Source organism: Pinus tabuliformis, chromosome 7 (assembly GCF_031772625.1).
Source record: "Pinus tabuliformis cultivar Carrire ecotype Pingquan chromosome 7, CPIR1, whole genome shotgun sequence".
Lineage (NCBI taxonomy): Eukaryota > Viridiplantae > Streptophyta > Pinopsida > Pinales > Pinaceae > Pinus > Pinus tabuliformis.
In genome coordinates, this window is record NC_142293.1 from 1,214,365,477 (window position 1) to 1,214,388,395 (window position 22,919).

General features: G+C 35.7%; 2 pseudogenes; both read left to right on the forward strand.

Moving 5' to 3' along the window:
* Positions 1–4,108: 4,108 nt before the first annotated feature.
* On the forward strand, positions 4,109–5,445 carry LOC149251777 (amino acid permease 3-like; annotated as a pseudogene).
* Positions 5,446–6,523: 1,078 nt separating this feature from the next.
* Positions 6,524–7,509, forward strand: LOC149251778 (amino acid permease 3 pseudogene; annotated as a pseudogene).
* Positions 7,510–22,919: the final 15,410 nt, after the last annotated feature.

A 22,919-nucleotide genomic window follows, 5' to 3' on the forward strand; every position in this document is an offset into this window, starting at 1 on the left:
GTAGTCTACCACGCTACTATCAAGTCCATGGATGCAGGTCATCTTGCTAGAATTGGGCCACTTCTTTAGACCATTGCAAATTATGGGATCGTGAGCACTACAGAGCTTGACTAGCTCCGACCCAAACGAATTTTCCCCGAGGTATTCAGAGCTCCTTTTGTACCTACTAGCTAGAGTAGGGTCTTCGTCTAACCAAAGAGGATTAGGGTTGGAATGATTTCTTAGAATAATAGCTTGGTTGTTTAAAGTTCGAGCATTAAAGTCACCTATTAAAAGGATATTACCATCATTCCTTAGGCTAGAAATATCATTCTCTAAACCATTGTAAGGGTTAGTTTTATCTCGATTCTTCTTCTTATAGAAGTTAGAATTGATTGGGGGAAAATAACATATTGCTATGAGGACTTTTTATTATTAATGTCTCTGATCTCTATCCAACTATATTGGTTGTGAGGGTCGTTTATATAAATCCTAGCATGGGGGGAGATGTTCTTCTTAATGTAACAAGCTATTCCCCCAATGCCTCTACGGGAGGATCACTTGTTCCAAGTAGACCATAGCGTAAAGCCATCTATGTTAGGGACCTTAGATTCTTCGTGCTCCCAAGTTTCAACAAGCAAAATAATATCAACATCATTTGAAATCCAACTTAGCTTGGGGCCTTTGTTCCATGGGAAGCCCCGACAGTTCCAAGAAAAGATTTGGAACATGTTTAATTGCTATTGATTACTATCTTTTTGGTTTCTATCTCGAATAAAGGCTTTCCTATTTTTGATTATTGCTCATTTTCCTTCCTTTCTAGCTTCTTTTACCTTTTGAACCTCATTTCTTAATTCTGCTTGATCTTCTGGAATGAGATCTTCATTTATGAATATTCCCATTCCTTTTAGACGTGAGGTTTTACTAAGTATGTTGTACTTATGATCATTGGAGCTCACCTTTATGCGGATTAGTCTTCCTTTATTCTCGGTTAATTTCCCCAACCTTGTTGCTTCTATGAGACACACTGTTTCAATTTGTAATCTATTATGTAATTCTGTCTGGGCTAAGGCTAAAGTATCCTCATCTACTTCCTCTTTTAAAATGAAGATTATAAGGTTCAAGGCCCTTTTGTTACGTTCGTGGTCTAATTCTATTAATTTTTTCATTTCATCTTTATTTGGTTTGGTATCTAACTTATCTACCACATTATTTAGGGTGAGGCGACTATTAACTTTTTCTTCTAGTTCTTTAATCATTTCTTTCATTTTAAGACTCTCTAAAGTATCAACATCTCCTTGTTGGGATGGTTGGTTAGTATCTTGGTTTTGTTTTTCTATAACCTGCAATCTAGTCTCCATTGTCTCCATTTTATTCTCTAGTAGTTCTATTGTAGTTTCTATTTGTTTTTGGATCGTGTCTTCAAGAGATGCAAATTTATTTTCCAGCATGGCTTCTAACTCTTTTTGTAGCTTGGCTTCTCTTTCTTCTCTATGTTTCTCTAAAGACTCTATATACTCATAAAGGCCTTGTAGAGTAACTGTGCTAGGTCTGCCCTTGGTAATCTTTGGTAACTGTGGTGAAATATTCATACTTGAAATTATATGAGAAAATATTTAATTAATTCATAATTAATTATTAATTATTTAATCATATTATTATTAATTGACTATTACTAATAAGTTCATTTTTATTATTATTATTAATTAATAATAATAATAATAATTATTATTATTATTATTATTATTATTAATTAATAATAATAATAATAATTATTATTATTATTATTATTATTATTAAAACATGGTTGACCATGATCGATATTATAAACCAAAGGGAATAATAAACCCTAGCGAATAATATTAAAAACCCAATGGATTATAAACCTAACAGAATAATTACGTTGTAAGGCATTCCTCTCTGAGAAGAAATTCCCTCTCACCCACCTGTCAACACTGTAGGCCATTAGATTATGTGTTAGATGATTGAAAGGTGTTCACTCGTTTGATCAGATTAGGTGAAGGTAGTTAGGCATTAGTTGTAGAGTGTACTACTTATTTTCTTTAGGTTTTCCAGATAATGTTTTGGAGGGTTTCAGCCACCTTCGATTCAAAGGCGAACAAATAGTAAGAGCGATAGTGTGGCCTAACTTTCTGCAATTCTAACCTCCCATCGGAAATCAAAATTTGGATAGTAAGATTCGATGGCCTATCGCAGGAGCTTGAAATGGTTTTTTCGATATCCTCCAATGCAGAGAATATTTTGTATTGAGTTGCTCCTCGAACACAATGCCTTCTTCAACTTGTGCCCTACTTTGAATTCATAGGGGCAGGCATTAAATATGCCCGGGAGAAGCTGTAGGTATGGTTGGGCGATGCTCGTCACAAAGCTCGTGTAAAGTGTGGAAATGAAGACGATTTGTGGCAGAGAATGCAATAGAGTCTCCATGGTGAATGAGGTCAAGGACTTCATCGCCGACAAAAATCTCCCGCTCAGCCTCAACCGTTCCGTCGTGAGAATGATGGAGAAAAATGTGACAATTGTTGCAACTTCTTTCTCAAAGGCTTTCATTATTTGATAATACCCTAGACATTGTTCATTCCATGCTAAAATGGAAAAATGAATGAAGCTTTCTTTTATGAGTTCTGTTCTCTTGCGTAATATTTAATAGCTAGATATTGAGTGGAATGAGTTTGCATTTCTTTTGTAATGTTTAATAGCCACTATAAAATTCTCTATATGCATAGCTTGAAAGTGTCTCTTTGGATACAGGTTCAAATGCAGTTATGCATGGTCTCGTTTATCAGTCTAAAAGGGGTAGGGTAAGAGAAGTTTACATGCCAAAGTCATGTGCTTGTTCCAGCCATTTTTTAAGTCGAGAATCACCAGCTTGCTACAAGTTCCCTGCTTTGGAAGTTCAACAGTCGTTAATAAGTACGTGAAGTTGTTGCTATCATAGACGCATATAGGAGGGATTCCACTGGATTGCAACATCCTTATAAATAATGAGGTTGTGCAGGTGATCACTGGGCTCATCGAGGATATCTCTTCTTAATACTTGAAATTTGTATTAAAAGATATTATTCATTTGCTCTTGATCCACATCCATATAAATATATTTAATAAATTAAAATATTCACAATAATTTTTCTTTCTGGTGAGTTCAAACATCTTGCACCTTCCAAGGAAATACAGTCTGACATGCAGGTTCATGGCTCAAAATATATGCTCCGACTCGGTATGGTATGCCAACTCCTTTATTTCTCCATTCCATTATACTTCTCTTCGATGGTTTTTCTAATAAGGATGTCTCAGTTTTTTTTGAAACTGAGTTTTGAAGTTGTGGATGAGATTGGAATGAACAGGCACAGTTTGGACAATAGTGACTCATATAATGATAAGCCTCATGTGGGCAGGAGTGTTATCTTTGGCATGGAGTTTTTCGCAATTGGGATGGATTTCAGGTCCTGTGGCCATGGTTTTGTTCACTCTTGCGATGTTTTTTCCACTTTCTTGATCTCTAATTTTTACACGTTCCCAAATCCAGTCTTTGGGTCCAACATAAACTGTTGTTACAGAGATGTAGTACTAGTGAATCTAGGTGTTATATCTATCCATCTTTAGATTGTTTCAAGTTATTCTTACATATATTTTCTACTTTCATGATGTATTTTAACAAATATCAATATAAATCATTTTAACATTAGATTTATTATCTAGACATCCCAAAAAAAAAAATTAAACACACACATGACATATCCATGGAATTAAGATGATTCTATCTACCTCAACTTTAAATACATTTATAAACTTTACATGCAATAATTACCTTTCTTGCATTTCAGGTGCAAGAAGAGCATGGTTATGTGGACTTGTTCAATATGCCTCCTTCTATGGAATCTGTGTTACCTACACCTTCACTACTTCAATTAGTTTTAGGTCAGTTTCCATCACAAGAGATTTGAGATTGTAATAATGTCTAAATTAAACAAAGCACTAACCCTATTTTAGTTTTCATTGCTCAATAACTTGTCTTGGAAGGTTTTAGAGCTATTGGTTCTTATAGCTCTTACTAATAAAAGATTATGAACACTACATAGAAATTAGGTGATCAAATTGTTATCACAAATATGGACATGACGCTTCATGCCATTTTCTAGATCTCATTTATATGATCCTATTTGGAGTTATACAAGTTATCTTGTGTCATCATATACCAAAATTTCATAAACTATGGGGACTTTCAATAATTGCAGCAACATTGTCCTCTACCTACGCAACAACAGGATTTGGCCTTAGCATGGATAAAGTTATTGGTATTGTTTTATACTACTCTCATTTATTCTATTAAGGGCTTCAACCATTGCCCCGATTGGTCTCTTAATACCATGTATAGTCAGGCTATGGAATTTCAATATCTAATCCAATTCACAGTAGTTATGATTTCTATTATTGAAATTCATGGGTTCAAACCAATGGAAAATGGTAGAGAATGGAGAGATTAAAGGTAATTTGGTTGGAATCAACACTAGCACCTCTCTTACTCAGGCCCAAAAAGTTTGGAGGATGCTTCAAGGCCTTCGTGACATTGCATTTGCATTTCCACATGCTTGCATTATCCTTGAAATTCAGGTATAGCTCAATCTTTTTGTTCATTTTTATATTTGACTCCTTTGGACAACATAAAGCTACAAGGATAATTATGAGGCTTCCTCTAATTTAAAACTATGTTGGATACTATCAAGTCAATACCCATAGAGAACCTGACTATGAAAAAGAAAACTTATTGTCACTAAGCATAACAACCACCTTGTCTGCTATGTGATTTTCTGGGTTATGTAACTTTTGGGGAAAATGCACTTAGAAACCTATTGACAATACTTGGATTATACGAGATTCACTGGCTTATTGACTTTTCCAATGCATGCATTGTGGTTCACCTGGTGGGAGCATACAAAATAAGAAAGAAATTTCTCATCCTTTCTTTTATTTCTGCTGGATTGAAACTCTAATGTCTCTGTTACCCATAGAAACTCCATTGTAAATCATTTCATGCCATTGTTTTAGGTATATTGTCAGCCAAAGTTTTCTTGTGTTGAAGCATGGTTTTCTCATACTTGGCCTGACAATAAATTCTTCGAGGGAATTCCCATACGCATGCCATTCTGTGGGTGGTGCAAAGTCAATCTCTTCAGACTGTGCTGGAGAACTGCATTTGTGGTGTCAACCATTGGCATTGGCATCATATTTCCATTATTCAATGATGTGTTGGGAATTTTGGGTGCTCTAAATTTTTGGCTATTAGTAGTCTACTTTCCAGTTGAGCTCTACATTTCATAGAACAGAGTCCCAAGATGGATAGTCAAGTGGACCATTTTCCAAATATCTAGCTTCATATATCTTCTTATAACAATGATAACCGATGTTGGCTCCTTAGAAGGCCTTGTGAAAGACAAGGAGACTTAGAGAGGCCTTTCTATATGCTATTTAAAAATTCACAGATGTTATAATGCTCTTTTCCTATTGCTCGAAAGATATAAAAAGTTTAAAGTGAAGAAAACAAAGCAGAATAAGAGGCAATCTTAACTGCCAGCTACGTGTTGGGAGTGAGATGCATCATCCAACACAAATAATTTTTAATAACTTCATAGTTATAATCATGGATACATTACTAGAGTTAAATTATCTATTTGCACATTAATAAAAGAATATATCCTATTCATCGTAAATTTCAATACAACCCCCATTTGACCAGCTCTAATTTTAACTAGGCCACCCTAATTCTCTATATCCCAAGTTTCTTCCTAGATTCCACGAAGAAAGAGTTCACATAGTGGATATCGGTTTTCCTCTGAAAATCCCCTAGCCATGATCTCATGTTTTCTCTGTGGATTCCCTCGCCGAGATCTAAATCAGCCTAAGAGGAACCAACATATATGGATTTATATATACATACAAATAGGAGGAAGATTGGTTCTCCATGTTCTCCAGTGATTTCTAGCATACTAAAATTTCCTTTTATGTATATGCATGTATAGTAATGATCCACAAGATGAGAAACTTACACTTCAATTTATTTTTTGTAGGGAGCAAGGCACTGGATGGAAACTTATGGCTTAGTGAGAAAGGATCTCAACTAGAAAGTCATAGGGTCATTGGGTTTAGAAAATCTTCATCACTTCTCATTGACCCACTAGAAAGGGAAGCAACAAGATCAATATCAAAAGAAGACTATGGTAGATTCTATAGAGAAATTATATTAATTCAATTTCACTTAAGCTATCAATAAACACCCTTTCAGTAAAGAAACTAGTGTTGTAAGTGCTAAGATATATATTATTTGATTTGAAGTAATTCTAGAACATATATCCTAGTTTATATAACATTAATTTCTTTGTTGTTTATTCTATTCAGTGCTTCAACCATTGGCCCGGTTGATCTCTTACTACTATGTATGGCCAGGCTATGGAATTTCAATATCTAATATGATTCACCATAGTATTGATTTCAATTATTGAAACTCATGGGTTCAAACCTCTTGGAAATGGTAGAGAATGGAGAGATTAAATGCAATTTGGTTGGAATCAGCACTAGCATCCCTCTTACTCAAGCCCAAAAAGTTTGGAGGATTCTTCAAGGTCTTGGTGACATTACATTTTCATTTCCATATACTTCCATTATCCTTGAAATTTAGGTATAGGTCAACCATTTTTGTTCATTTCTATATTTGAATCCTTTGGACAACCATAAACTGCAAGGATAATTATGAGGCTTCCTCTAATTTACAACTATGCAGGATACTTTCAAGTCAACACCCCTAGAGAACTTGACTATGAAAAAAAAAAATTGTTGTCACTAAGCATAACAACTACCTTCTATATGCTATGTTCTTTCTGGGTTATGCAGCTGTTGGGGAAAATGCCCCTGGAAATCTATTGACAGTGTTTTGATTCTACAAGCCTTACTGGCTTATTGACTTTTCCAACTCATGCAATGTGGTTCACTTGGTGGGAGCATACTAAGTAAGAAATAGTTTTCTCATCCTTTCTTTTATTTCTACTGGATTGAAACTCTATTGTCCTTGCTACCCATATGAACTTCATTGTAAATCATTTCATGCCACTTTTGCAGGTATATTGTCAGCCAATATTTGTTTGCATTGAAGCATGGCTTTCTCATACTTAGCCAAACAATAAATTCTTTGAGGGAATTCCCATATGCATACCCTTCTGTGGGTGGTGTAGATTCAATCTCTTCATACTATGCTGGGGAAGTACATTTGTGGTGTCAACCACTAGCATTGCCATCATATTCCCATTATTCAATGATCTGTTGGGAATTTTGGGTGCTCTAAGTTTATGGCCATTAGTAGTCTACTTTCCATTCGACATGTACATTGCATAGAATAAAGTCCCAAGATGGACAGCCAAGTGGACCATTTTCCAAATATTCAACTTCATATCTCTTGTTATAACAATGATAACTGTTATTGGCTCCTTAGAAGGCCTTGTGAAAGAGAAGGAGACATAGAGAGGCCTTTCTATACGATATTTAAAACTTCACAAATGCTATAATTCTTTTTTATTGTTGCTGAAAAGGTATGAAAAGTTTGAAGTGAAAAAAAAATGCAGAATAAGAGGCAATCTTAGCTACCATCTACGTGTTGGGAGTGAGTTGCATCATCCAACACAATGCTTTTAATAAATGCGTAGTTATAATCATGGATACATTACTGGAGTTATATTATTTATCTACACATTAATAAAAGAATATATCTTACTCGCTATAAATTTCAATACAACCCCTATTTAACCAACTCTATTTTTAACAGGTCCTCCCTAATTATCTAATCCAAACTTTCTACCTAGATTCCAGGAAGAAAGATTTCACATAGTGGATACTGTTTTTCCTCTGAAAATCCTCTAGACATGATATCATGTTTGCCTCTATGGATTCCCTCGATCTTTTTTGTTCGTTTCTATATTTGAATCCTTAAATTGGACAACTAGACTCTATAAGGATAATTATGAGGCTTCCTCTAATTTAGAAATATGCATGATACTCTCAATTCAACACCTTGAGATAACCTGACTATGAAAAAGAAAATTTGTTGTCACTAAGCATAACAACTACCTTCTATATGTTATGTGCTTTTTAGGGTTATGCGACTTTTGGGGAATATGCACCTGGAAACCTATTGATAGGATTTGGATTCTACGAGCCTTACTAGCTTATTGATATTTCCAATGCATGCATTATGGTTCCCCTGGTGAGATTATACCAAGTAAGAAAGAATTTTTTCATGCCTTCTTTTAGTTCTACTGGATTGAAACTCTATTGTCTTTGTTACGCATAGAAGCTTCATTATAAATCATTTCATGCCACTGTTTCATGTATATTTTCAGGCAATATTTGCTTTTGTTTAAGCATGGTTTTCTCATACTTAGGATGACAATAAATTCTTCAAGGAGGGAACTGAAGTTCTTAATAGGTCATCGAGCTTATCATGGGCATGTTCTAGATTGAGCTTTACTTGAGTAGGTTGAGTTATGTGTTTTTTAGGGTTATTTGAGATCAATGACATGTACAACATTTTTATACCTCTTTCAGGGATATGATTATATTCATGTATACATTCTAAGCACTTGCACAATTTCATTGAATAGGTATGACATTTTTAGGTACCCAATTCTATCTTAACTATTAGTTAATCCCAATTATTTATGGTCGAAGGGTTTAACACCATTTTGACAATAGGAATATATGCAGGCCATTTAATTGAAATCCTATAGAGACATGCATAGATAATGCATCACCCATTAAATTAATCTAATTGGATGTTTCCTTATCTATGAATGCTAGAAAAAATGCTTGAGAACTTCAAAAAATGCATTAAAAAAGTTTCAAAAGAGTTTGAGAACTTCGACTGTAAGGATGAGTTACCAGAGGATATGCAATGAACAAGTTTTAATAATATTTCAAGAATATCTCATGATTTGCAAATTTCTCCAGGGACCAAGTGTGTTCAATGCCAAGAGAGGAAAAAACAGTCAGGCAAGTTTATTTCCAACAAGCTTTGCAGGTGGGAAGTGAGGGTGATTAGAATGAAATCCAGATGGGGCAACATCCCATTCCTCATTTCCTTTTTTCAGTCGTCAGCAACAACAATCAAAGATTGAGGAATAATTCCAAGTTGGTAAAAGTGGGGTGTTGTTACAACCCCCATCAGGTTTCATGTCTCACCTAGGACATCCTTGTGTTTGTGTTTATTGTGCACCAGTACATGTGAGAATGCTTGGCCTCAGCTACAAGTTCTAGGTGAAATGTTTTGTCTTAGATACTCCTTATTTGTTGCATCTTAGTGCACCAGCACTTACGACAACACTTAGTGTTGGGTCGTTGATTTTTCATCACTTTCACGTGACTTTGTCATTCATTAAGCCATTATTTCCAACCATCCATTACAACATTTCACTCACTTGCCACCATTTTTACCATAATTCTTCATGAAGTGTATCTATATGTCTAAGTGGTTAATTAACATAGTTTTTCTTTACTTTTAGTAGATTAAGAAGAATTTTGCATGGTTTTAACTAACGACAATTTAGCAAGTTCAAGTTGCTGCAATTTGTCAAGCTTCTATAGCTACCTCCATGGTTGAGGTAGTAGAACCACTCTAGAATGAAATATGACACATGGAAATTGTTTCTAGAAGCTCCAATATGGATTGTGATTGGTAAAATCCCACCCAGCTCGCACATGTGGACCTCCAGGCAAAGATTAAGGGAAAATCACAGCAATTTTGACTAGTCAACTTCAAACACGTTTTCAGAGCAAATGAAAGTGAATCTCAAACAACAAAAACATGGGTTTTGTTCAGAACAAGCCCAATTAAGTTTTAGATGACTAGTTTTCCAAAATAAGTTACCATATGGGAGATATTTCAGGTTCTTTTGAGCCCTATTTTGCAGTTGCGTGAGAAAACAATGCATCCATGTGTCAATAAACACCTCATGACTATTTGGTTTTTTACACTCTTTTTCATCCATGTTTCCTCTTTCCATCATCACTATCAACTCAAATAAGTATTAAACTACAGATTTTGATATGTTATCTCGATGGTTTGTTGGACTCCAGTACGCCAACAATCAAGGAAGCAAGTCAATGCATGCATAAGCGGAGCAGTGAGATTCTAGATAATTCGCGACTCTCCAATTTTCTTTCCAAATAGAAAATCATAGAGAAATGTTATTCCTTCATCTTAGATTAGAAGTCCAATTAGGATTTTCTTAAGTTTTACAAGGCATAAAAGTCTCAATTTTTTGAGCATGAATTATTATACATATACTTTGTAAACAGGAAGCAAAACAAAGCATAATTTTGGATGGCTATGTAAAGTTTTAAAAATATGTTCTCTTATATTTTGACAACCTTATGCACAGTTAACTGTTGAATTGAAGTTCAAAAACTGTTGTTTTGTGGAGGTCCCCTACAGAAAGTTGAGGTTCTGTCTTTTATGTTTAATTCAGTCATTTCATTTTTGTCATTTCCAAAATTTCCCTTGTTGTAGCTTCAGTTTCTTTACAGTCATTTGTTTATAATATTCTTTGTTTTCTATCAGATTTAATCATTCATATGCTTTCTTGAATAGAACCATGTATATACTCTTCTTCTTTCCATAGTTAATATATCTATCAGATTACATTCCTTTGCTTTCACTTTATCATTTCTAGGTTGAATTGTTAATCACAAAGTAGTGATCTTTATCATAGGATGCCTTATAAATTCATTCCAGAATAGAAGTAATTCTCTTTAGAACATAAGTAATTTTCTTTCGAGACATAAGTAGTTTCTTCCCATATTTTAGAATAACTTTCTTTTGAGTTAAAAGTGATTTCCTTTCAAAACACAAATTAAATTAGGATTTTCTTGACGTTATTTTTAACATTTCCTGTTGCTATTTTCAACATTTTCTAGATGCCACATGTCACACTATCAACATGCCACATGTCACTATGGTAGCATGCCACACTATCAACCTTGCCACATCATGTGTCAATGTCATCCAAAATCCTATGTGGCAATCACGTAGCTTACCTTTCCTATGTGGTAGCCATGTAGCTTACCTTTCCTATGTGGCATTTTCCACCACATCTTAATTCGAGGGCCCCATTAGTTACCAATCCTTCATAAATTCAACATTTCTACATTATATAAGCTTTTATTCATGGAAAGGTTTCTCTAATATATGTCATATTATTTCTCCATCCCCCCAAGACAAAGATATTCCTATCAGCCATCGTGACACAATGCCAAGACATGATAAGACCTTTAGCCACATGAGCGAGACGTGATGTGAAATTTTACATCGAATAATGAGGGTATTCCCATCCCATGTTATTCGTCAACTATGCACTCTTGCACCCACACTCAAGAGGTAATCGTTATCACACCATTGTGACACAACGAGAAAAATTGGTGGTAGGTGACAAGTTTATTCATGTCGCATGCTTTCTATCATCTTTGTGCCTACTCTAAAGATAGTACCATTAACACTTGGTGTGGCGTGTTATTAACATTAATCACCATTATTAGGTGATTAGTCATAATATTGGTGATTAAGATAATGCCTTTGCCCTTCTGAGTTTTCATTTTTTCCTTTATAATTTTAACAAGGCTCATTCGCCCTGCATGCAGTCTCTGACGTTGCAAATTTAGGCTCAAAGTCTCAATGACTTTAATATCTTCACAAGGCCATCCCCAACATTTCACACCACTTAGGTCCTTCTATAGAGTGGATATGACCATCACTATCAAATCCCCTAATGGATAAGAAAAATTCTTTCATGTATGGCTAATGACTAAAGGAGTCAACAATCATTCATATATAACAGAATTCCATACTAATTCTAGCATGCCATAGACAACATTTTAACAACAAAAATCCTTAAATTCTTAGATAGGGAGAATCCTTGACAATTATGGCACCCAACCATGGAATTACACACATAATAACCATTTAAGTGGGTTCATTATGCCACCACACATAAACATGTGAATAAATCTGAAATTTAGGAAACATATCAACATCTACAGGGATCTACAAGTCCTTCACATCATGATAATAATCATACAAGCATCTCATTGCAAATACAAATGAACACATATTCCTCATTAATGGTGCACATACGCCCATAGTCATATCACAACAATAATTAGCATTCAAGTGCAATAACTATACATAGAGGTACAAATAAGCAACTTATCTTGTTAATTGAAAGATTATAAACTCAGAGAGGGACTTCAACTCTCCTCCCAATTGTAAGCCAACTACATTATTATTCTTTCTTGTAGTTAATCGCCCTTGAGCCAAATTTAGAGCTTGAGAAGTGAAGTTATCAAGGAAAATTCACACTAGTCTAATTAAAAACTTCACATGGGAATCTAGAGCACACATTTCCTCTTCCTAACACTCAAGAGTACATAACACACAATGTCTCCACCAAAAAAACACCACGGAGAATCTAGAGAACATAATGTTCCACCCAAACAACACCTCAAGGAATCCATAGCATACAAATCTCCATACCATCAATTATTACATGAATCTAGAACATAGAGTATCTCCACCTACTTCATTCTTTAGGAATCTAGAGCCCATAGTGCTTCCACCTGCAATTTCGTAGGACTCTAGAGCACACCATATCCCCACCTATTAAATTCCATGGGGATATAGAGAACTTTGTCTCCAACTTTTAAATCAGACACGAGAATCCAGAGAACTTAGTCTCCACTTGTTAGATAAAGCGCAGGAATCTATAACACACTAGCTAGTCGCTCCACCCGATAATCAAACACGGTAATCCAGAGCACAATAATTAGTAGCTCCATTTGATAATCAAACACATGAATCTAGAGCACACTAACTAGTGCCTCCACCTAATAATCAAACAAAAGAATCCAAAACACATGTTTGATGGCTCTAGCTGGTGTCTCTTTTCTTTTCACGAGCTCTTCCTTTGTAGTTGACACTTGTTCTTCCTTTTTCTATGTCTATTTGCACTCCTTTTTTTATTCTTTTTTCTTAGATCCTTATCTGCACATCCTCTCCATCTATCCTTTTCTTTCCATTGCATGTTCTATTCTTTTATTGTTTTCTTATTAACCAAAGTTGACTCGTCCCACATGAGCAAGATTGGCTCGTCCTTTTTCTTAGATGCCCATATGCCATCTTTAATGCGTATACAACTCATTTTTTAAATTTAAATAGGGATATAGGTGGAAAGTAAATGTAGAATTTTCAGCTTGGCTATTTCTGCAAGTAATTCCCAAGCAGATTCCCCTCCATAGACTTTGAATTCGTGTCCACTCTTTGTCTAGTATTCATTTATAATTTACATAAATTTACATGAATAGTTCATATACTAATATTACATGAGGGGTGACAAAAAGGATTATTTCATCCCTAGTTCATCTTTTCTTTAGCAATGTAGAGAAGCTTAGAGATAGGTTCAAGGCATGGGAAATAGGTGAAAACATATCATGCTCAACAATGCATCATGGATAACCCATCTCTTGTTGATATCCTCAAAACTCTCTATATATTTATAAGATTATAAGGTTGACCATAATATATCTATAAGTAACGAATAATTGGCCATTGCTTGCCCATACATCCAACATACAACCAACTACTCTTCTCCCTAGGAACAATGTGATCAAGAAACATGTTCAATAATGCATCATGGGTAACCCATCTCATTGATCTCCTCAAAACTCTTTATATATTTATAAGGTTATAAGGTTGACCATAATATATCTATAAGTAACCAGTAATTGGCCATGGATTGCCCATATATCCAACATACAACCATTTTCTCTTCTCCCTAGGAAAAATGTGATCGGGAAACATGTTGTCCACATGGTGTTGGTATTGTTGTCTACCTAAGCAGTAAACCATGGAGCCAATTGTGTTGACATTGATTTCAACAGCCTTGGGGTGTTTGCAATGATGATCATAGGCTTGATGATATGTTACTGAGGTGTTCTATATGTTTTCATAGGCTCTACATGTGTTGGAGAACCATTTAAGACAAATAGTAAAGTTCTGGGCGAAGTGGAGGTGATTTCCCCCAAGTTAGGGCATCATCTTTGGGAGACAATTATGCTCAAAGTGAAGATAACAATATCATCGCTAGGTTTCCTATACTATCCAAGCAAGGATAATCTCTAGGAGCTAGTTCAATCCCCATGATAATTCTTGTAGGTGATTTTTTTTTTATTTATGGCCAAACATAATTTACCATGAGCATATTCCAAGGTAATTACCGAAGGTTTTTATGGTATACAGTCGAATTGAGTTGTTCCATATTCTAGAAGGTGATCAAGGCAAAGATAACGAGGACTAGTGCTTTGTGTTGATTTCATATTTCATCATTTATAAAATGTTGGAGTGAGGAGTAGAAGGGGTTACACAGTGAGAGAATGTGAGCTACAATATTTCAGATAGAGTGCAAATCAAAGATCATATCTACAAAAATAATGTAGGCATGTTGAGAGTACCTATAAAGAATAGACGATCAAATTTTGCATGTAGATGTGAGTATTATGGTGTTGTTGTCATGGATATCGGTGTATCATTGTAGATACTAGTGTAGACACTTTGGATTAAATTTTAGATTTATGATATGTTTGTGTTACAGGTGATAGAGAATCTAAGAAGTGAAAAGCAATGAGTTGTTGAGCTAAGTATTGTTTCAAATACTCATATATCATCTGTTTTTGATATATTTTATTGCATATGTTGTAGATGTTAGTTTATTGTTGTAAATGTATTATTGATGTGTTGATTTAGTTTGTCTTTTGTTGTATGAGCATAGAGGATTTTGTGGGTCTAGTTTGAAAATTGGACGAAATGTGGCTCAAAAATGTTTGATTATAGAGAGTAGTGGATCCAATATTAAACATTGTGAAATGTCGTCCATAGGAGAGCTTCAAGGTTGGAGCCTTTAGTGAAGAAAGTAGTGGCTTAATGTGACAAGGTGTAGCAACATCCTTCATGTAGAGACATGAGAACTTTGGAGTGGTGGCTTTTGTCCAGTGGTGGTTGGATCAACTAAACGCTGTTGGAGCATCTAGTAGGTGGTGGCTTCCAGCAAGTGGTGGCCTGTAAATTCATGGGAGTGGTGGCGAGGGTTGATCGTTTGATTAGCAAGTTGTGGATTTCACACTGGTGGTGGCCAGTGCATATGATGTATTAAGAATATTTTTAATAATAACAAAGAAGCAAAAGAAGACAATAGCAATGATGGGTTTTCCCAGTCGGGTTTTCCACCTAACATATGGTGTCCTCCCGTGTATGATTGATATGTTGTGCATTGTGGATCTTATGGTTTTATGATGATTATTAAGTTTTTTCTCATATTATTGACATGTTATGATTTTCTAATGTTTAATGTGTTGTCGATTATTTAATGAATGATTGAGCTAATTGTGAAAGAAATACAAATGTTGGTATAAGTTTATCATAGAGCACAATATTGATTTACCACTCGCTTCTCAGTATTGTTCATACTTCCAACAGAACAATGAAGTGTTTTTGAAGCAATTTCTTAAGTACAATTCATGATTTCAATGAAAAAACATCATTTAATTCACTTCAAGGGATAGGGTCATAAATGCAAGTGTAACATCAACTCATTTTCTTTCCTAAAGAAAGAAAAGTGTGATCTAAATATATAAATTGGATTAACATTATTCTTAAGAGTGCAAAACTATAATTTGGATCCAAATGAGTCATTTGATCAATCTTATAAAACCCCCAAACCTATGGCTCCTTGAAATTATTTTTAGTTAACATGAACTCAACACATACTTTTCTAATGAAGTATCATAGAACCTCCCTATTATTATGAGGAGGTTTATGAAATTCCATATACCATTGATCCATCTAATTTTCATTTAATAACTAAAGTATTCGTACTTTATTGGAATGTACTTTAATTGATTTGACAATGTTAGTCAATTTTATGGTTTATGAAAAGTTTAAACATCATCTCTTTTGTGATTTTTAATTATTTCATCCTATGATAATGCAATCATTTCAATATATTTATGCATTTGGTCCCATAAGAAGTTATATTATAAATTTCCCCATATACTTGGTTAGTAGGAATAATAATGTCATTAAGAGTATCACTAAGTGTTCTAATTATTGTGTACCTACCCCAAAATGTACCACTCAAACATCCCAATTTTTCCATCTTAGTAAGCATGATCTTAACATTTTGGTCATGGTTAATGGGGCATTTAGTTGAGGATCATTTATGTTCTCTTTTATGTTTCTTTAAGGTTTAGGTTTTTGTCATTCTCCATCTTAATTCAAATTACAATTTCAATATGATGATGAATTTAAAGGACAAAGAGTAATTATGGAATCAATAACTATTTTGAAACTAACAACTTGCAAATTTCATAAGGCATGGAAACTCCACCTCTCTACCAAATATTGGATGAAAGATCTCAATGATCCAATTGAATGTCGAATATTTCCATTCAAATGCCCTAGAAATGAACAAGCTAATGGAAAAATAGAATATCCCCAACAACATATTTTGACCATACTTAGAATAACCTCAAAACATGTTCTCAACTCCAATGTTTACCTTCCCCACCCTATACGCATGCCCCTCTATAAGCCCTAGCTTCCCCTCCCCTATATGCATGTCCCTCTAAATTCCCATCTAATAAGATGTAAAACATATCTAGAAATGTTACCTTCCCCGTCATGTGCTCATCCCTCTATAATGTTTTTTAAATAATTTACTCGTAATTCACAAGATTTATGTAAAAATAAGAAAATCATTCTATATCTAAAAAATAAAAAATCTAAAATGTAATCAAAACTACATATACCATAAAACACTATGATTGAAAATGGCTTTATAATTTACATCTAAACTTCACATTCAATAAACACTTAATCCAAAATGTAATCAAAGCTACATATACCATAAAATACTATGATTGAAAGTGGTTTTATAATTTACATCTAAACTTCACATTCAATAAACACTTCCTTATTTCGCATTAGAGTTTAACCAGTACATCGAATCAATACTTCCTTATTTCACATTAGAGTTTAACCATTAAATCGAACCAATGGTTAATATATGCTAAAATATACACCACTCAATTGAAATGTACCTTTTATCAACGGAAAGGCGTTGATCAATTTTAGGAGCTTTTGAAAAATTCGCACAACTTCTCTTCCGTTATCTCCAAATCTTTCATGGATTGAAAACGCATGCCATCATTATATATATAAACGATTTGCTTTCTATAAAAAAAGTGATGTAATAAAGTTCCCATTATTCACTCAGAGTGTCTCAACAAATTATCCCCATGTGATGCCTTTTCCTTTCCCTTGATGATGCCAATCAACCATCTCAAATTTCCCATGATAAAGATATTGGCATTTCTATCATTGCTTGGTGGGGTGTTTGGTTGAATTTCCTTTAGATTTTGTTCCATGGCGCGTTCAAAGTCATATTATTATTTCTATCATTTCCTCATGGGGGTATTTAGTTTCTATTTCATTCTTTGTTCGAATTAAGGATTTTATCGTTTTCGTTTTAACTTGATTATAATTTCATTAAATTAAATAATTATAAATTTTTAATTAAATAAATAAAAATATAATTGTTTGTATTTTGAGAATGGAAAAGAATAAAATAAAGTAAAAAATATAAAAAATGGTGAGGAGTGGAATTCAAATATAAAGAAAAATAATTAAAAAAATAGAGAAGGGGATGAAATGTTAGAGATTGGTGACCACCTCCCTCACACACATGCTCGGTCCATTCTGGATCCGTCTGTTTGTTGGCCCGCTCATCTCGAAGATCTACCTCCCTCCCTACCTACCCTGGATCCCTAGTCCTGCCGGGGTGCCAATATCAAATGAAATCCACTTACCTGTCCTTCCTCCTTTTTAGACATCAACTTGTCCTTCAACTTGGAACCAATAGTCTCCTTCCTTGTTGACGTGTACGGGGCAGGCGTACTGAATGGGGTATGGTAGGCGGTAATGCGAGAATGTGTGGATGGGGAATGCGTAATGTGGGGACGTGCGGATGGGTATTGATGAGGAGGACGTTAGATGTTTATCGAGTAAGAGAGGTAATTAGTTGGTACGTGAATGATGTGGCTTTGTGAGATGGGGATGGTACCGCTATTCAGCGAATGATGGGGCCGCTGGGAATACTTCATTGGTTCCAAAACCTACAATAAGACATCCTCCTCCTTATCGGATCAAAAACGGAAAAGAAGGCATCGACCCCTGAATCGACTACATTGACTACCGGCATTGAGTACTTGCTATCGGCAATGAATGACCCTATTTTGAGGGTTGGTGTGGCCCAAGACAAGTGCGATCCTTGGATGATCTTGACGGCTTAGATACCCTTGAGTCCCAACTACTCAAGCCACAAATTAGGCATGTCAATCATCTTAGAACTCACATAACCTAAACAAAGAGAAAATGTTTCTAAAATTAACTAAATTTGTAACCATCTTCTTCTTTGTACAACATTTTTACAACCTCTCCGCAGGATTCGAACTCGGCTAGGTGGTGTGAAAGCCATCCGCCCCAGCGATTACATCATGCACGTCATGTCTTAATCTACTCTTAATTTTAATCTTTCACCACAACCCCTCTTTCACCTCCTTTTTAATCTTTTTAAAAGTTTTCCCTTATATTTATTCGATTAAAATTCTCTCTTCTTTTTCCTTTTTATTTATAGTGGGGCTAATTACTTAATTTAATATTCCCTCCTTTTTTATTAAATTTATAACTAGTATATAAATATTTTAATCATTTTTCTTTTCAATTTTCTTATTTTTCCAATCATTTTAAAAGTAAAATTTTTTATTTTTTAAATAAATTTATAACAAATATATAAATATTTTAATATTTTTTCTTTCCATTTTTATTTTATTTTTCAATTATTTTAAAATAAAATATTTACCAAAAATATTGGACAATAAAAAAAAGAATGTCAATATTATAATATGAAAACTTATACATCAACATATTCTATTTTTATTAGATAAATTTATTAATTTGGAAAAACCGTTATTCTCATTAAAATAATGTTTTCAACTTTTTCATTAAAATCAAATTTATGAATAAATAGAAAAAAAATATTTATTAATAACAAAAAAAATCTACTAAAAATTTACACATTCGCATCACATTATCACTAACAAAAAGTAAGAAAATAATTATTATTACGGAGATTAGTTGGTTATTATTAAAAATATAATCCAAGCCTGATTTAATGATTAATATGAATATTCCCATGTATAGTGTCTAAATTTATCATGATAAAAGGAAGGTTTATGAAAGAGAGAAAGCGGGAAACCATTAGAAAAGGAAGTTTAATCTGTAAGATTTGATTGATTGATTTATTTATTAATTATTAAAATCTTTTAGCAGTTGGGTAAGATACAATGACATCAATAGAATGCAAAATACCATTTGATATTAATATATACTTTATAAATGGATAATAATAATGATTTACTTGCTCAGTCAAGATATTCATCTTGTATAACCAATGAAATTCACGGTAGGTTAATTTTGGACAACCCATGAAAGTTAGAGCAAATTAAATATTTTGGATCCGTGAGTCTAAAAGTTTCGGGGGTTTATGTATTATCTTGCACTGACATTAATCGATACTTTATAAATGAATAATAATAATTTACTTGCCCAGTCAAGTAATTCATCTGGTATAACCAATGAAATTCAGGGTAGGTTAATTCTGGACAACCCATGAAATATTATCATAACAGAGCGTTAGTGCTAATAACATCAACAAGATTTGGGGACCATTTCTATGCCACCCAAGTCTAGCAACCTTGAAACCACTATTTAGACAATGATATATATTCGTTGTTCGAAACAAAGAAATCTAGATTGAGAAGAATGTGATCATTTACACACATAGAGATTAACGGCGTAATGCCTATATTAAAACAACAATTTCTCATTCTTTAAAGCCGGAAATAATCAAGTCTATCGCGACAGTAACTGCATCAGTTAAGTATGTGGTGGACAATCTCAGAACCGACCTTAACAACCCAGAAATAGCTTTTAAAAACAGTAATAAAAATACTCTGCTCCTTGCATAGATTTGCAACAAAAATAAAATATCCAAAAGTATGACTACAAATCTGGAATTCTTGCTGCAATAAGACCTCAGACAGGTCTTATAAAACCCCAACACAAAATTTATACAACAGTTTAAACAAAAACAACCAGAAGGCAAACTTCGGGCCTTAGCCTTGGTCGCTGAGCACACTATAAAACTTAATGCTCTATAAAGGAAGCAAGTATGGAACCAGAGGGCAGACTCCCAACCTGAAAGCAAATCGAATGTAGACAGCCATGAGGACTTCGGCGTAATCCACGACAGTCTCGACCAGGATCATCATGCTCAAGGAAGCTTACCTGCAAAAATAACGCCCTCAGTTAACAAATGACCAAGGATTTAGAATGTGCTAAGAACATTCAAAAAAGGAGCAATCGCAGGAAGATAGTTACCTGTGTGTGGAGAATCCCCGCTATCGGCAACGCACCTGCAAAGCAACCAAAAGCATGTTTTCCTTTCCTTTTTTAGATTCATGACTTTAAAAACATCTATTAATCAACTATGATTCAAGGGTTATAAATATTCAGATACCTTCACTTTGAATTCTTTGACAGGTCGCCTTCCATGGCAGCCGTGCATCCCGAACCGTTCCTAAGCAAGTTAGCCAGCAATTAGCTTCCAACCCAGTGGATTGACAATCACAAAAACCCTATCTATGTCACATAAGAGACCTAGACTGAGAAATGAGGAACAGTCGAGAATACGTGGTGCTATCCGGTGGTCAGTGTTCACCATAGGTCATGACATTAAGAATCTCAAGTGGTTTGAAGCTTTCAGGCCAAACCGCTGTAGAGCAGCTGAACCCTTCCGCATACCATCTCGAATGATCAACAAGACGCCCACGAGGTGAACCGTTGGGTTTGCTAAACCCTAATTGTAAGGTCCTTGGAGCTGCGGTGAGGTTGGGCGTCGGGTGACCGTGCACGGGCGCGCGACGGGCGTGCGATGGTGCGACGGGCGGGTGCGACGAACCGTGCGTGCGGAGGAAATGCGACATTCCTATGAACTACTTGCGACGAAACAAGTGGACGAGTTTACGACACTTGGAAAAATGACTAAGGAGGAAAATGCGATGGAGGATTCATAGCCCATGGTGCGTAGAGTAAGGTGTGGGCAAGGCCAACATGAACTTGGGCGCACGCAAGGGTGTGGTCACTTAGTTTTGGGGGTCGACTGGAGAGCCACCACCCACACAAACTTGCATATATATTGCAAGCGTTAAAACCTCATTTGGACATCAAGGAACTTCGCACTTCTCTACGCTCTTGGAAGAAGATCTCTAGTGCGCAGATTTAAGAGGAGGATGAGCGCATACCTCATGCGCTCCTCTTGGTGAGTCGCACTTGGTGAGAGCACTCTTGGTGAGAGGTGGATGCGTTGGGCAAGGCGTGCCTGGGTGCATTGTGCGGAGGCGTTTGTGTGGCGACTTGGCGTGGGTGTCTTGGCGACTCGGGTGAGCGCCCGCCCACCGTGCAAGTGTGCACGAAGGTGAGACGGAGGTTGGAACCGGAGGTCGTTGAGTTGGGCAGGCGGTACTACATGTTGTGCACACGATTTGGGCGTTTGTCAAGAGTTGGCAAGCGGGACTGCGTGTGGGCAGGGATACACGGTTTGGGCGTTTGCGACCAAACGAAGAGCGAACTGGCAAAGACGTGCGACGAGGTGAACGACAGGTTGGTGAGTCGTGCGGCGACCGTGCGGAGGTGCCGACGAGCTGGGCAACCGAGTTTGCCGAAGTTGTGAAAATTTGGCTAAGTGTAAATTTGGGGTTTCCCAAGGACTTAGTCTGTACATTGTAAAAATGATGATTATATAATATATTGATTCGGGTAGACTCACATTACGGGGAGTTGCCCCTCCCCTTTATACTGTTGCAATTGTTGTTGTTCTTGTTATAATTGCTATGGATAATGAATGAGTATGGGCTTCATTGGTATAAAGGATAAATGTATGTTTACTTGGTTGCGAAACACAAGCTAAGTAATGTTAAAGTGAAAGTAGGCGTAGTCCACGAACATAAGTATTGGTGAAAAGAAAGTGTTCGGTGGTGCCGCACCTCGCTATAAGTGGTTGGAAGACTACCGCAGGTGTAGGGGCATGACAGTTGGTATCAGAGCTCGGTTGGAGCTGGTGAGCAAGGGTTGCTCGTGACGGAGTGCAGGGTGGATGCACTCGACAGTTGATGACAGTGGAAGCAGGTTTAGCAGGGGTGAAGCTTAGTGCTTGGGCCAAGTTGAACGACAAGGCATGGCAAGTTTGGGAGAAGGTGAAAGGAAGCTCTTTCTTACCTTATACAGGTTGAAGAGGTTGAAGGAAGAGAAGCCCCGGATCCGAAAGGAACTTGAAGTCTTGGAAAGGAATATTGAAGAAGAGCTTCTTCAACTTGGTTGGACAATGGAGCAAGATGAAGTTGCAGATTGTGCTAACAAGGAAGAGGAAGCCGTGACAGTTGAAGATGTTGCAGACATGACCATGATGGAGGATGAACTTGAGGATGATCAAGTTGGACCAGGATCGTGCGGTTTGCAGACATGGATGAATGAGGAAGAGCCTCATGATGATGATGAAGGACAAGGATTTTTTATTGTTGCAGGACTTGTTGGGGTTGTTTGTGACCTTATGGTAGGAGGTACAAAGGCCCTTGACAAGGGAGGAACATGATGATCGTTGTGGAGGAATGGGTCATGCTTTAGCCATATGGAAGATTGGCTAAGTGCCCGGCATGAC